Raw genomic sequence first — 12,171 nt, forward strand, 5'->3', positions numbered from 1 at the left:
CTCAAGATACAGGGTGTTAAAATAAAAATTAAAAAAAAGTTAAGTATTCGTAAATATCCTTTACCTAATTTTGTTGTAATTTGGCAATGACATTTATAACATTGAGGAGCTAATTTAGCCCGAACGTGATTCAATTTTAAGTCCAGTGACGTCTCGAGCGGGATTTGAACGAATGTTTTTGACTCAAAAATGTACGCCACTGACTTTTGTGTAATTTTCATTATTTATTTGGATTGAGCAATTAGAAATACAACTTTTTTTCTCTCGATTTTTTTCGTATCTTGCTTAGTTTTTAAGAAAAAAAACATATATCTGGACCACACAAGGAATAATATAGGGAATTAGACTAACGAATTGCACTAAATTAAATGTTGGAAATGGCCTCTTTCGGCTTCAATACAACCGTCTAGCCGCCGCATCATTGAATTTCGCACTCTTCTAAAAATACTATAAATAATAATCAAGGGTTGCTTTGGAAAACGATTGTAGCATTTAATGAACAACTTGACAGTTGTTGTCAACTTTATCAGCTTTTAATTTATAATTGTTATAAAAAGTGTGTTTAGTGGTTATTTTTCGAATCATTTTTGTAAAACATGGTTCAATTTACTAACAGTGAAATGGCAGATATGCATTTCTGTTATGGAATGGCTCACGAAAACTCGAATGCTGTAAGACGCATTTACCATGAAAGATTTCCGTCTCCATGCACGACTTTCTGAAACAGGTAGCTTTAAAAAATCGACGGTTGTCATTGGGAGGCCTGCAACGGTACGAACAGTTCAAATTGAAGAAGCTGTTTTGAATGAGAATGAAGTAAATCCTTATACCAATACTCGGAAAATAGCTGAAGAACTGAATATTACCCATGTCACAGTGTGGCAGATTTTAAGAGCCCAGCAGCTATATCCCTATCACATGCAACGTGTGCAAGATCTATTGCCCAGAGATTTGCCTGTAAGACTAGCTTTTTCTAATTGGTTACGCGGTAGAATAAGAAGAAATCCAGGTTTCCTAAGTCGAATATTGTTTACAGATAAAGCTTGTTTTTCTCGCAATTCAATTATAACTTCCACAACAATCACATTTGGGCCGAAAACAATCGACACGCCTTGATAGAAAATAATTTTCAAGAACAGTTTTCTTTTAATATTTGGGTTGGAATTGTTGGTGACCATCTCATTGAGCCTCACTTCCTACCACCTAGACCTAATGGAGAAGAATACCGAAGGTTTTTAGAATTTATTTCACCTCGACTTTTAGAAGAAATTCCAGTCATGGAAAGATTCCGTATGTGGTACATGCACGATGGTGCTCCACCACACTTTAGTGTAGTGGCACGGCAGTTTTTGGATGAAAATTAGCATAGCCTACACTAATGGCCACCTCGCTCGCTCGAAATGAATCCCTTAGATTGATTTCTCTGGGGACACCTAAAAGCGTTGGTATACAAAACTGCTATTCAAAGTGAAGAGGATTTACGGAAATCATTAATTCATGTGAATTAATAAAAAATACGCTAGGTATTTTCAGAAGAGTGCGAAATTCAATGATGCGGCGGCTAGACGGTTGTATTGAAGCCGAAGTTCCAACACTTAATTTAGTGCAATTCGTTAGTCTAGATGTTGATGTTATTTAATATTTGTTGTTATTGTTACATAATTAGTAATGAAAAATTGTAAAAATAATAATTTCCAAAAGAAACATTAAAGCTTATCGCCTACTTCATTCAAGCTCTTCGATCGGAAATACTGGAAAAAGTTGTCCTCGTCTTCTTTCAGATCATTAAAAAGGTGATGAAACTCTCCCAGGTTTACCCTCTTTTGATTAATGGGATGGACCGACATTTCTTTTTGTGGCTATTTCCCTTGAAATCGAACAAACAGCACCTTCAGTATGCTGGTTGTCGCTGGACAAGTGGGCGATGCTTCTACCCGTCGCCATCAGGCGACGGACAGCGCCGTACCGTGCTGTGCCGGACAAGTGAGCGATAAGCTTAAATTTCCTATATTATTCCTTGTCCAGGAATATGCAATTGACTTTTTTTTCTTAAAAACTAAGCAAGATACGAAAAGAAATCAAGTGACAAAAAAGTTGTATTTCTAATTGCTCAATCCAAAGAAATAATAAAATTGCACAAAAGTCAGTGGCGTACATTTTCAAGTCAAAAATATTCGTTCAAATCCCACTCGAGACGCCACTGGATTTAATAAATTGTTTTCTAAAACACTTGAAAAACCTGCTCATTTTAATATAAAATTTAATTACATTATTAGGTGAATCATATGGATCATGAATAATCGATACATAAACCTGTTCATTTCATTCGTTTTGTCCAGCTACTTTACTACCGTAAATTAGCTGGACTTGAATCCTTAAATATATCTCAAATCTCTTGTTTATACAAAACCAGTGGCGGATAAGAACAATTTGAATAGAAATATTAATAATGGCAATATTTTTCGAAACCTGTCAATAATTTTTCAATTTCAATGAAAATCGATGAAATGAAAAATCTATTCATGCACCTCAACCCATGGTGCCTTTTTGAGCAACCGTTTAAAAATATGTTCTGATAAAATCTTTTTTCTTTATTTAACCAGCTGCCGCTTCCTTATGAACGTCAACCCTCAAATTCGAAACCTGTGCAAGCTGAGGATTAACAAGGTCTTACTTTCTAACTTGCGATTCCTGACACGGGTTGAATGATATACAGTGAACATCGATCATCGAACACATGGGATAGAATAAACGTTCACTTTGCGGCTGAGAGAATGTGTGAACGAACTACTCACGCTATCCAGCTGCCCCTCTGTACTTAAGGGATGAACTATACTCGTACATATGATTTCGGATAAATTCTGAAAGAAAATTCTATGAACATTCTCGCTCGACCAAAGAATGAAATATTCCGTTCATTTTGAAAAAGAAAATATGGAGGATCATTTTAATGAAAATAGCTGCCAATGTGGCGCATATATCTAGGAATTCTTTCCTTACATTCATGTCACGTATGTGTCTCTCGAATAAATAGGATCCCCAAATGACAATAATATAAAAATTCTTTTACTCGAGGCGGGATGAATTTCATATATGAAGTTATGAATATAATTTACGGACATACGAGATTGATTGAAAAGCAATTTGAAAAAAAAGTTTCGAAAAGTATTATTTTCATTTAGTGAACACCAGGGTTTGAAGTTCCATTATCCTCTTCTCCATATCCATCATCAATGTTTACAGTTTAGCAGTGACCTTTATATATTTATATACAGGGTGTACACCCCATACGATACGCTCCTTGTGAACCAAATCATTAATTTTTTTCGGAAATTTCTCCATTTCATTATATGTATATTGATTAAGGCTGCAAAAGGAAATTATTTTGGAGAATACTCCAAAATAAGTATACAGGCTGGCTCTAAAAAGTGACATATCGAAGTTGTGTTTTTTTAAATGGAATAACCTTTGTTTCGTTACACTTTTGAATAGGTCAGGAAAAAATATGATTTTGTCAAAGGTATTATGTACCTAACTAAAACCGTTCTTCAGTCATTGATTTTTTATGAAAATGCTAGGTTCAATCGGAAACTGAATATCTAACATAGAAATGTATAGAAATAACTCCTCGGAATTCTGACCAAGCATAAAAGAGGTTTGGGGCTATCGATTTTGATACAACCCATTCCTCAATATTATACAGCATGTTAAAAAATCATTGTCCCTTTTTGTAATTTCGGACAGAGATAACTTTGTTATTTCAAATAGAACACCCTGTATTTTCTTGGTCTGAACAATATAAAATTCAATTATCTTTAATTTCATTTCGGGGTTCCCTATACCTACCTAAATTGAATCGTTTTTCAGATATTAACTTTTTCAAATTATAATTCTTACTTCAATTCATTCTTTGAATCAAGATAGTTTGAAACGACATTCAACTTGTTGAAAGGATTCTTATTGACAGTTTTTTGTGTTTTACGATATTCAAAACATTCACTGAATTATTACCGTTGAGAATAAAAACTTATCCGATTCAAGAGCGGAAAGACATGATTTCAGCAATTGGTTAGTGTTTAGAGAATTGCCTTTTGGTGTATGCTCAAAAATATCCATACCGGAATCATCCAAACAAGTTGGTTTTCAAATGATGGCTACATGATTTTTCGTAGGACAGAAAGTGTAGCTTATGAAAAGGCAAATAGACCAAAACATAGCATTGAAAATAAAAAAAATTAATTTCTTATTATAGGATCAATCATAGCAAACCCTCATACGAGTCAACGTAAGATCAGGGATAAACAGACAGAGAATTTCTGGTGTAATAGAGAAATACAAATTTCACCCGTACCGTATTCTAAACCATTATCGACATATAGTTTGATGTATTTAGAAAGAATACGAGGACTTTCAGGTATATCCCTGACAGCTTCCATCAAAGCCCACAACAAAAAATGACAGGACTACAATTTCTTGTCCATAGACTGCTCACATTTTCCTTGAGCAAAGAAAGGTATGAGAATATGAATATGAACCCGAATACAACAATGAGTTGGTCCGAACATTCAAAAAGTTGAAAATAAGAGTGGCTTTCAAAACTGCACGTACACTTCTAGAAGTGTTGGGCAGTCCGAAAGGCAAGACGTTGGGAAAAGAAAAGTCTGGGATTTACGAAATAAGCTGCGAGGATTGTGATGGTGTGTTAAACCAAACGGCATGTTCGGTTTCATAGACCGGATAAATTTGGTGTCGCTCAGTATGCCGTAGAGAAGGGTCATAGAATACCTAAGTAAGAAATATTTACAAATTTTGATACCGGTACATGACAACAGGTTCCTGGATGCCTTAGAAAGCTTGGAAATCGAAAAGTACGGAATGAGTTCTACGAATATCGACAAAGATCCTATTTCGAAAAGCCTTCTGTTTGGCCTTATACGTAATAATTCTGAATGAAAAATAGATGAATATAAGAGATAATCACTAACATAGAAGAAATAAATCTAAAGTAAGTTGTTTAATTTGTTTTTTTTCTGCTCGAATCTGAAAGAAACTTTTTCATATGATCTACGAATTTGTAAAATAATTTTTCATTTTGAATAAGTAGTAAGCCAAACATATTTTCATGTAACCCAACCTCAGTCGCTAAATATTGTGAAATAATTTTCCTTTCATTTTTTTTTCAGAATGATCTGAGAATTTTGGAAATATTTTTCTAGAGATTTATATAATTTTATAGTCCAAGAACAACTTTAATGTTGATTTTGTGGAAAAAAATAATATCAAATGTTCTTAACTTCGCTCAAAGAAAAAAATTGTGAACAATTCGATTCTTTCTACTTTGAATGTATTCCTTTATATTTCTACTTACAATTTTAGGTAAACTGCGACGCAATCACCAGAAATTAATTTTTTATTCACTCACAATAACAATACCCACAATCTGACACAAATAATATATTACATCAGTTCAGAACTGTGAAATATGAGCAAAGAAAACGTCATCATTACGAAATACAAACTGATACAAATAACTTTTGATCCTACCTGTTGATCCTTCTCTATAAGTCTTCCCCCTACACACAATTTGATTAGCACGACCTTAACTGGATGATAGGGTGAAATCTACTGGTTCTGATTATTTTCTTCTATAAATTCACACTACTCTGGAAACTCCTGAAAACTTAGAAGTGACGCAGACGGAATGACCGATTGAAGGTGTTAGAGTGAGGGAATCATGACCCTAATTCGTTCAGCGCAAAAGTCAGTTTGCTGTTTGCTCACTTCTTCTTACTCCGTGAGATCAAATTGAAAAATTTATTAATTTTTGTCATATTTCATCAAATGATGCTGGATTTTTCTCTTTTTTCTCTACGAAAACTTTAATGTATGAAGGAGTATAGTAGGATAACGAATGATTTTGACAAAAAACCACTAAATTTCGAGTTCAAAGTCAGAATTTAACATAACTTCCAGTTGTAACTTGATGAAATCTCGAGTGAGTCAGAATTCAACAAAAATTGTTGAATTTAGAGTTAAAACTAGGAATTTTAATGAATTTCAACTCCAAACACGAAATTCAGTGAATTTTATTCTTGAGAAAAAGTGTGGTCCTTCTACGCCTTCTTATGCAACTGAAAGTTAAATGAATAATATTCATGCATAATTTGAGGAAAAGAAAGTGTAATGTATTAATTTGTTTCAAATTGTTTCATTATCAACTCTTTATATGCCATTGAATTGACCAGGTGTTGTAAATTACTTTCTGATACAGAATCTGTACGATTCTGTATCAACTATACGGTAGTATAGTTGATGAGAAAGGTACACTGGGTTTGAGTTGCAGGAGAAGTGCAGGGCGTACATCTCGACATCACCAAGTGAACGACATATTGAAACGAGCTATGTTGTCAGCGGATGTTCCTGCAATTCTGGAACCCTTGGGTACCAGTCGAGATGATGGTAAACGACCAGATGGTATGTCTCTCATACCATGGAAATACGGTAAACCTGATAGAAAGAATTAGTATTGCTATTCAACGTGGCAATGCTGCTTCAGTACTTGGAACTATTCCTCCTTCACATAATTTTGATGAGATCATGCATTGCCCTAATTTCAGTACGGAACTGAAACCTCTTCGAAACAAGCCGAGATATGTGAATATTCATCAGTCTCCTATCAAGGTTAATTCACAAGTGATTGATTCACCTTCTTCTTTTTCAGTGCGGTCAGTGGACTCAGGTCATTCTTGTCCCCAAAAAATGAGTTGCAGTCCTCGTGAAACTGGTACCCTTTCAGTGGAAGAGCTTCTTGAAGCAAGAGCCGAATCTATCCCTCTACGAAACCCTTCTTCACTTGGAAGGATCGATCGCAGCTTGAGAAATGGTTCTTATGGAGATTCTGTGAAACATATTCTTCCTTACGAATCAGTAGATAGTTGTCCTGAAAATCTAGAGAAGAAAATTGGATTGGATAATTTAGGAAACACTTGCTACATGAATAGCATTTTACAAGTGTTGTTCATGACGAACAATTTCAAAAACGAAGTTTTAATGATGAACGAGAACGGGAATGCTTCCTACTTATTCATCAAACTCAAACAACTGTTCATGCAGCTGCAGTTTCGTAAGAAGGTATCATCTTTCCCTCCAGCCGATTTCCTGGAGTCTTTGAAGTCCACTAGATACTCGTTAGGACAACAAGAGGATTGTTCCGAATTCTTGGGGTTCTTGTTGAATAATCTTCGTGAGTAAAACAATAGCAAAATCAATACTCCTGACCGCTCTGGACTGAATGATTCCGTACAACCCATCTCGTCTTGTGTTTGTAAATATTTTGCTGGAAAAATCCTCACTGGTTTACTTTGTGGTAAATGTTCAAGAAGTACCGAAAACTTATGTGAATTTCTGGAACTTCATCTAGCTTTTCCTAATACGACTAATAACCAATCCGTGCAAAGCTGATTGTTAAATCATCTGAAAATGGAATTTTTAACAGGTGATGATCGACTATATTGTCAAAAATGCGCCAAACTAACTATCTGTTATAAGGAAACAATTATAGCTGAGGCTCCAGTCAATCTTATAATAACACTGATGATTTTCAAACAAGGCTCAATCTCTAACGGAAGCAAGAAACTCTTTGGAAGGTTCGAAATAGATGAACATTTCAACCTAGCAGACCACTATTATAATATTCATGCAGTCATTGTTCACTGTGGTTGTGGCGTTAAATTTGGTCATTATTACGCCTTGGTCAAAGAAGAAACGGACTGGTTTAAGTTTGACGATAGTCGTGTCACGAAGTGTTCTGGTAATGCATCGAATTTTTTGGAGCCTCTGGAGACACCCTACATTGTTAGATCAAGATCTTCAGATAATGTGGTGCTGCAGGTTTTTCCAGGTTTTCCTGCAGCTGAAAAAGCAAATGCGCCACTGGAATCAATGAAGTCGCCCCGGAACGTCAATTAATTTTTATTGTTGTTTTTATTTTATTTTTATCGTTGATTTAATTCATATCGTATAGATTCTGTATCAGAAAGTAACTTACAACACCTGGTCAATTCAATGACATATAAAGAGTTGATAATGAAACAACTTGAAACAAATTAATACATCACACTTTCCTTCCCTCAAACAGATTTATCATTAGTTGAAAAAAAATATCGATACAATCACCCTTATGAACTTGAAATCCATCCACAATCACTATCAACAGTAAGACCTTGATTCGGTTGGTTTGCAACAATACTCTCGTTCATATCCCAATTCACACCTAAAATTGCTTCAGACTAATTTTTGGCTGTTGTGGAATAGATGTTGGGATACAGTTGTTCAAAACTCTGATTTGATTTGTGTGTTTCTTCCACAATAATTATCAATCATCCAATGACCTAACTATAAACACATTTTCCTAATGTTTTGACAATTTTTGCTTTGTATGTTGGTTTGATATGTCTTATTATTCACATAAATCAGTTTGATTAACATGAAATTGTAATTATTTTTTCATCTGGATTTTTTTTCATTTTTGAGATTTTTCCAGTTCATCTTCAACCTTTGAAAATGTTTTTCTGTTTTCAATAGGAATACTTTCAAATTCAGAAGTCATTCAGACCATATTCATAATGACTACGCTTAATTTATATATTTAAAAAAAACATTTTCTACGGCTCCATGATGATGAGTTGAACATGGGAATATAGTGATATGACGAATTCCGTCACGCATGTTGAAATGTTGAAACTGAGAAGATACCAGCTGTGGCCACACTAGCAATTTCGAAACACCATAGCTAACAAATGATTCTCTGAATTTATTTAGATTCATATTGAAGGCAAAGCTTCAGTCCGTTTCAAAAATGCGTCAAAAATAAGAAAAAATTATTTTCGTACAATTCAGAGGAATCAATATGTATTCGAGAACAAATTTCATCTGCGACAGGTCATCCCTGGCTTTGGGAGGACGTATATCAAGTTGACGAGACACTTTTCGAAATTTGCAAAACGAATGATTTCATAATTCGCTGCTATTTATTCGCTAATTAGTTGCGGAAGAAAACATTTTTTCGCGCCTTTTTTTAAAAAAATACATGTCTCGCTAACTTCATATCAAATTAGCGATTCGACTTTTTTATTATTGAGTTTTCCAGAACTTTGACTAGACCATTGGTTTAGTATATTTATTCGCTAATTAGTTGCGGAGAAAAATATTTTTTCGCCCCTTTTATTCAAAAAATACATGGTGTCTCGCAAACTTGATATCAAGTTAGCGATACCACTTCTTTATTATATTGTTTTCCAGAACGTTGACTGGAACATTGGTTTGGTATAGTTATTCGCTAATTAGTTGCGGAAGGATATATTTGACTTACTCTTTGTTTGAAAAACTACTTGGTGTCTCGCTGACTCGATACATCTTTTTTTATTAATCAATGTGAAAACAGCCACGAGTTCCAGTCATGGATTTTTCGAACCGACGCGATGCGAGAGATCTCCCATGAATTAACTCAATTACCTAAAATTTACTCCGATGACATTGATATTTTCCGTCAGGTGTCGGGCTTTATATGTCAGACCTTTTGTAGGGCAGAAAATCAACCATCACCCATGTTTTGATTAATCCATTACTCTCTCAAAACATTCGTAAATGTAAATTGTTTCTCATTAACATAGACAGTGTGTCAATTTGAAAACTTCCCACCCTCAATATCTCCCTTCCAGTACATAATATGAAAAAATGGTCAGACAGGTCAACTTTATTTGCAAGGGGGACACTCTGAATGAATATTTTCAACCCTCGGGGTTCAACTCCCTAGGAGGGGTGGATGTTACCCTCAGAATTTCAAATGGAAAGGGGGGTCAAGTGGCACATCATTTTGAAGGGCATTCAATTCGCTTGCCGACGGTGCCCTCATTTATTATTTTCCGATCAGCAGTATCCGAAAATGTAGTTCTAAACTAATAGAAGTAATTAGAATTGGCCTATACTAAAATGCCTGGTTATCAAGTTAGTATGCAAAGAAATACAATTTATTGACTCTCTTATAAGTAAAACTTGTGATGACGGGTCAGCTTTTCAACTTTCCATCAGGGGTAAAATTAGACAAGCCTCAAAAAATTTACATTAATTAGTTATCTGATTTCGGTGACTTTCATTTAGGTTTATTATCGGATTTAAAACTCTTATCCCTTTTTTGTTACTTCTGCTATAAAAAGTATCGTTTTTTGAGCAAAAAAGGTGTTCATCGCATTCAAGCCATTTGGTAGTACTATCATTTCAGTTTCATTTGTTGAGCTGATCAGCGATACCTTAGAAAGTGTATAAATTGTAAGAATGGTTTACACTATCCAAGACCGAATTGAAATAATTTTTATTTATGGAGAGGTGGGCAAGTGCGCACGAAGGGCGGCATCTCTTTTTAATGAAAGAAATCCAAATCTTAATATAAGTCACCGGTATGTGCTTGATTTGGTGACAAAGTTTTCCGAAACTGGTTCGGTGAAGAATAAAAAAAGGAATAACCCCAGAGTACTGAATGAGGATGCTCAAATTGAGGTGTTGGGAACATTTGCTGCAGAGCCGACTAGCTCCTTACGATCAGTAGCAGAACAGACGGGAATGTCACACGAGACTGTAAAGAAAGCACTGAAAATGCACAAATTTCATCCATATAAAATGCAGATTCTCCACGAGCTCCATGAGGATGATTATGACAGAAGAATAGAATTCTGTGAAATCATGACTCTTCGAATCAATGCTTTACCTAATCTTCTGTTCAATATCTGTTTCAGTGATGAATGTTCATTTTTCCTGAATGGCAATGTTAATAGGCAAAATTGTCGCTATTGGAGTGACGAAAACCCTCACAATTTTCGAGAAGGACATACACAACACCCACAAAAAGTTAATGTTTGGGCTGGTATTCTTGGAAATGCCATTATCGGACCTTTATTTTTTGAAGAAAACTTGAATGGTGATCTGTACCTAGATATGCTTCAAGCACCTATCGATCCACTTATAACTCACGAGCTCGAAACTCAAATTGATGCACACGGTAATTTACTGTTGCAGGAAGATTTGTTACATTTCCAACAGGACGGTGCGCCACCTCATTATTTTCGCCCCGTCCGACAATGGTTGAACGAGCGATTCCGGGAGAGATGGATTGGCAGAAGGGGATCAATTGAGTGGCCACCGAGATCACCGGATTTGACTCCATTAGATTTTTTTCTTTGGGGATATCTCAAATCTGTCGTTTATAAAACACAGCCCACTGATATGGATGACCTCAAAGGACGAATTACAGCAGCATGCCGGTCAATTAGTGGTGAAGTTTTCCAAAATGTTCGAGAGGAGTTCGAAAACAGACTGTATTACTGTTTAGAGCAGAATGGACAACATTTTGAACATATTATCAGATAAAGCGTAACAAGATGGTTGAAATTTGTTTTTTGCAATTTAGTATTTTTTGTTTGCACTCGATGCGTATTTCGTTAACTAAGTAGTTCTACATTCCTCTCACATCCACGAATTCGAATATTACTCAAGGGTTGGAACGATGCTACCTAGTACGATGCTCACCTTTTCCAATAGTCCATTACAATCATTTGTTTTGAATACCAACCTGAATACCAAACATCTAGTGCGGGCGAGTTTTAATCATTTATTCTTATTCACTTCTAATCACCGTTCGTTTGGAACGTTATTGTTCAAAAACTGCTCATCAAAAACTAATGAAAAAGGTATCATTGGCAAGAGAATTGAATGCCCTTCAAAATGATGTGCCACTTGACCCCCCTTTCCATTTGAAATTCTGAGGGTAACATCCACCCCTCCTAGGGGGTTGAACCCCGAGGGTTGAAAATATTCATTCAGAGTGTCCCCCTTGCAAATAAAGTTGACCTGTCTGACCATTTTTTCATATTATGTACTGGAAGGGAGATATTGAGGGTGGGAAGTTTTCAAATTGACACACTGTATTATATTACATATTATAAACAAGTTACACATGTCAAATTTATTTTGTCAGGCATTAAATCATCCCTGTTTTCATCCATTTTCAAAAAAAATTGATAACTCCTTCCAAACATTCGTGGATAGAATAAAAAAATAAATTCACAAATGTTTTTTGGAAATGAATGAAAACAGGGATGGAGATTGATTTTATGCCCG

General features: G+C 35.2%; 1 protein-coding gene across 3 annotated transcripts in view; it reads right to left on the reverse strand.

The window, feature by feature from the left end:
* Tdc2 (tyrosine decarboxylase 2) overlaps positions 1-5,959 on the reverse strand; it is a 79,820-nt gene extending 73,861 nt beyond the window's left edge. Inside the window, exon 1 of one of the 3 annotated variants that reach the window (XM_074170432.1) lies at positions 5,545-5,959. The gene's annotated coding sequence lies outside the window, so the exon portion shown is untranslated. Of the gene's footprint in view, positions 1-5,368; positions 5,501-5,544 lie in introns of those variants that run through there. The other 2 variants (XM_074170433.1, XM_074170434.1) reach the window with 2 other exon arrangements.
* Positions 5,960-12,171: the final 6,212 nt, after the last annotated feature.

Source organism: Leptinotarsa decemlineata, unplaced genomic scaffold (assembly GCF_025532065.1).
Source record: "Leptinotarsa decemlineata unplaced genomic scaffold, Ldec_3_MD MMD2_P_RNA_scaffold_9, whole genome shotgun sequence".
In the NCBI taxonomy this organism is placed as follows: Eukaryota; Metazoa; Arthropoda; class Insecta; order Coleoptera; family Chrysomelidae; genus Leptinotarsa; species Leptinotarsa decemlineata.